The sequence below is a fragment of the Apis dorsata genome, unplaced genomic scaffold, assembly GCF_000469605.1.
Source record: "Apis dorsata unplaced genomic scaffold, Apis dorsata 1.3 scaffold_284, whole genome shotgun sequence".
NCBI classification, from domain to species: domain Eukaryota; kingdom Metazoa; phylum Arthropoda; class Insecta; order Hymenoptera; family Apidae; genus Apis; species Apis dorsata.
The window spans coordinates 356,886-362,281 of NW_006263559.1; the positions used below are offsets into that span (position 1 = coordinate 356,886).

General features: G+C 18.4%; 1 pseudogene; it reads left to right on the plus strand.

The window, feature by feature from the left end:
- LOC102678538 overlaps positions 1-5,396 on the plus strand; it is a 14,528-nt pseudogene that overhangs the window by 2,130 nt on the left and 7,002 nt on the right.

Consider the following 5,396-nt stretch of genomic DNA (forward strand, 5'->3'; position numbering starts at 1 on the left):
GATCTGATAGTTCATTCATTCGATTATCTTCTAAAATTTAAAAATTATTATATCTTTTGATGTTTGTTGCTTATTTTTGCATCAATTTCGATAAAATTTTCAATATAATTGACATAAATCTTTAAAATATATTATTTTTATTTATAACTTTTTATTACAAATTCAGATAAAAAAATTAAAATAAAAAACAATTATTTTTTTTGTGATTCCGACCAATTTCATTTTTTTCAAAATTTTTTTACATATCATCTAGCAAATTAATCTTTCTAATTTTTTGAAAAAACTTAGGTGATTTAATTCAATTTTAAGAGTTAATCTATTTTAAAACTTTTTTTAAAAGATGATCGAATATTTTTTCGGGAATTATATGCTGTTTTATTAAATATTATTGATATATTATTTAAAACTGCATTTTAAAACAATGTTATAGTTCTTATATAATTCATTAATATTATAAATAGAATTCTATAAGTGATTTTATTTTTTATAAATGATTTCTTATTTATAATATAATATAATATAATAATAAAAGGAAGTAAGAGAAGAATTTATTTTCTCATTACAACAAATATTATAATAAGTATAATATAAAATATCTTTAATTTATTATAATATTATATATTATTATTATAATTTATTATATTTATTAATATTATTAATATTATGTATTATATAATATTATATTTATAATATTATTTTATAAAATTATATAATATAATTTTTAATTTTTAATTATTAATTTAATTTTCTTTAATAAAATAATGTATTTTTATATTGCAATATGCTTTGCTCATTATACAAAAATATTTAACAATCTTTAACAATTTTGTATAATTTTTTAAAAACAAGCAAAACAATAAATAAATAAAAATTATAAATTCATAATAAAACAATAAAGAATCGAAGTTGATTTGATTTCCTATCGTGTACGTTCATAAATTTTAAAACAGTTTCAAATTTCGTATTTTTGTAATGAATGGAAATTGTATCGGTCAAAACGAAATTCATTAGATATTCATTAGATTCATATTCAAAATAACGTTGATACTGGATGAATAATTTCTCAATCCATATCTCATTATAACAATATCATAAAAAATACAATTACATAGGAATTACAATAATTTCCTTTTTTCATTATTTATCATACAATATATACATGTGTTTATTTGTACAATAATTATGCAAATGTGAATTTATTTATCAATAAACATCATATATTGAATACAATATATTGAAAACAATAAAATATGTGACAAATTTGTGATATCATCTTGAAAAAAACAGAAACAGAATTGAATGACTTTCTCCATTCTATTGAATGATGACTTTCTAATATCTCTACTTTGTTTCTTTTTTTATCAAATTAGAATCTAATTCGAAATCTTTCTCTATGTCATTTAACTTGAATTTGCAGATTTTGCGCTCAGCATTAAAAACTTTTTTTTGAATAACGAATAACTTGTAACATAAATGCGTCTAAAGATTTAGTATTCTGCATGGTATTTTCAAAAAAATTACGCAATTGAAGTAAAATTGCGCAATTATGAATAAAATTGAAGAAATGATATCATTGACATAAAATTATTTCATCTATTGATATAAAATTAAGAACAATATCTTTCAATAGTTCTATTTAATCTTTAAAAATCTTAATTCAAAATCAAAGCAATGTTCATATATAAATTGCGCAGTATCATATCCCAGTAATCAATTGCGTAAATATATTTCTATCACATTTTTGAAACAAATCGATCGCGATTTTATCAGTGTCTTTAATACAAAAAAAAAAAGAAAAGAAAAAAATACAAAGAAAAAATTGTCTTTTCTCCTAATTTCTTTCTTTTTTTTTTTTAATTTTATTTTTTTTACTATTTTTCAGAATGTTTTCAACTGGTAATAAAAAGCGTGAACATACCATCGTCAGTGAAAGCCGACGATACCGATTATGTAATTCTTGATTGCGATTACGATCTCGAGAATATATCGAGCAACGGATTAGTAGTGAAATAGTTTTTCAATACAAATGAAGTGGCCTATCAATATACGGTAGAGATCCTTTGGCTGGAGATATCACGCGGAAGTACATTGATTTGAAGTATAAAGCTAGTAACGATCCATGTACCACTTACCGAGCCATGAAATTGAATAAACCTGGTATCGATCTTACCGGCGAATATATATGTGTCATATCTACTTTCGCAGATGAGCAATCTGCAAGCGTCTCTATGGTTGTGTATTGTAAGTATTTCATTATTGATTATTTATGTTGAATAAAATAGGCTAATTATTCCTTTTTTTATCATGAAAATGAAGATGAAAATTTTTGGTAATTATTTTATATAAAAAGATACCAATTTTAATGAGTTTGAAATATATTGTCACAAATAACATTTTAAAGCTTTTTTTACATTGCCGCTCAAATTTAGTTTGATATCAACAAACTTTTGCTAATATTGTATCGACTATAATATAACTATAAAATGAACCAAATGAATGAGAATCAAGCTTTTGAATCATAGTAACTACGCTTTATATATATATATTATATATACTATTTCTTTTTTAATGAACAATTCAATATCCTTTTTTTTGATCTTTTCGGATTACATTAAAACAATAATGTATTAATCTTAGTACATCTTGATCCAAATTGCATTAAAGCAATAGGCAATTAATAAATAATTTTTTCAATCACTAGAAAAACTCGATTACCGAGACATCGTTTACAGATTGAACATTTTTTGACATAATGTAGAAAATATTATTATAGAAAATATAATATATTATATTAAATTTTAAGAATAAAGTAAATTTATAAGAATTTATAAGAATTATATGAAATTAAATATAAAGGGTATTCTAAAGAAAAATTTTTCAAGATTTTAAGACTTATAGTACTCATCAAAACAAAAAATATCCATATAATCAATATAATCAATATAAATCCTATAATCAATTTTTTTGACATAAATTTGAGTTTTATTATTTACAAATATTCGATATATGAGTGAGTTTCTTTGCAACACATTAAATATAAAGAAAGATTCATTCAAGAAATCAGTACAAAAGATTCAGATTGTTTACAGAAGGTTATTATTAATATTAATAAAAATTACTTTGTAAATGTAAACCAAATACAAATTTGCATTATTCATTTAATATTATGTATGAAAATTATTCTTGAATCGTTATAATTCAAATGTGGAAATAGCAAATGTGTACTTTATATATAGCTTTGTCAATGTTTTTATCTTATTTTGTATTTATGAAATAATCTTTGTTGATTATTTGTAACTTTTTTTTATAATCAATGATGCACAAAATAAATTTGAACGTTTTAACAAAGATTTATTCACTTACTTTCTATTTTAATTAATAAAGAATATGATTCTTTATTTATAATAACTAATACTTTTAATTAAAAATTTCTTATTAATTAACATAAATATATATAAACATAAAAAAATATAAATAAATTTAAAACATAAATTTATTTTGTTTGTTGAAAGTTTTAATTTGTTTCATAATTTATAAAATTCATAGAAATAAAAGAAAAATTATAATATAAATTATTAAATATTTGATTAAAATCTTTGAAAAATATGGGCATAACGAAATAAAATATGACATTTCAAAAATAAAAACATTATAGAATAGATATAAAATAAAATTCATATTCAAAAATTTCATTATATCATTTTTTGATTTTTTAATTATTTATTAATTATTTTCTGAATAATTAACGTATACGCCCGTATATATTTAAGAAATAAGTGCGTAAATTAATTCTTCTATGCATTAATAAATTATTTTCGAAATAATAACATTTGAATATTATATTCATTTATATAAAATTCAATCATTATATTTTATAAAAAAATATTAACAATTTAATTCTTAAATACTCAAATTATTACGAAATTTTTCATTTCTTATGAATTTATTAACTATTTTTCAGAGACGAATTTCAATTAAAATTCATGATAATTTATTAAATCATCGTTATTTTGTCGTATTTTATAATACATCACAACAGTTGAACAAACTTTACAGTCTATTCTAAATCGATCTCTTTTCTCTTTTCGCTTAATATTTCCATATATTTCATATAAATAATAAAAAATATGCATTTAACTTTTGAAATTTTTTAGAACATTTTAATATTTTTTTTTTTTAATTCTTTTTTTGTTTCTTTTCTTTTTTTATTTATGTTTTTAGGATAGAAGCTTTATTTAAAATTTTTTTAATTATTTCGTTAAAATAATATAAATTGTGACAAGGTGTTTTTTCAATTTTCGAATTCCAATTTTTACATGAAAGTTAAAATATACATATTTTTACCATATTAAAGAAAAAAATATCGCGAAAAAACTTCTATTTAAGATTTTTATTTAAGAATTTCATTTATGTATTATTTATTATTTATTAAGAGTTTCATTAATTGAAATATATGATTCCAAAATTAATATTTTTTATTTTATATTTCTTCTTTTTTTTCTTTATATTTTATTTTATTTCTTCTTTTTTTCTTGAGATATTTAAAAAAGTAGCAACAAAATATAATTTATATATAAAGCTAAAAGTATATATTAATTCTAAGTGATTATTAAAATTTATTATTTAAATTCAAATTGATTAAGTAATTATTAATATATAATTATTTATATTCATTATAATATATTCGTTATAATAAATTCGTTAATATAATCGATTTTAAAAACTAACAAACACAAAATATCGTTGATATTTGTTTATTATAAGCAATTTAAATTCATATTAGATGAAGCGAGACGAAAATAAAATAGGACTGTATAACGATATGATAAAGTGAAATAATTTCTATCTTTGTTTCGCTTCATTTAAAAGAAATTTCAATTGTTTATAACTTAATAAAATATAAATAACATATATATATATAAATAACATAAATATAAATAGAAATAAATAAATCAAATATAAAAAAATAATAAATAAAAATGTAAATAAATAATTTCAAAAAATTATTTAATTCCAAATTTTTTGAATTATAAAAAATTTTTGGATATAAATAAGTAATATATAAATAAATATAAATATAATTGGTCAAAGAAAAATTTAAAGATAATGAAAAAGTATGAAAATTTTTATATATTCTTGATTATTACAACGCTTGATTCTTTTTTATTGCATTTTAATTCTTTCTTTTATTTTTATGCATNTTTTTTTTTTTTTATACAAAAATCATCAGAAAAAGAAAAAAAAGATAGAAATTGTTGTAAAAAACATGAAACATGCATAATGTAGAAATTAAAACATAATAATCAAACATCAATCATAATATAAATTTGTTCTAAAAAAAAAATAAAAATTATATTAATTATTTTACTTAATTTTATAAATTATTAAATTAATTT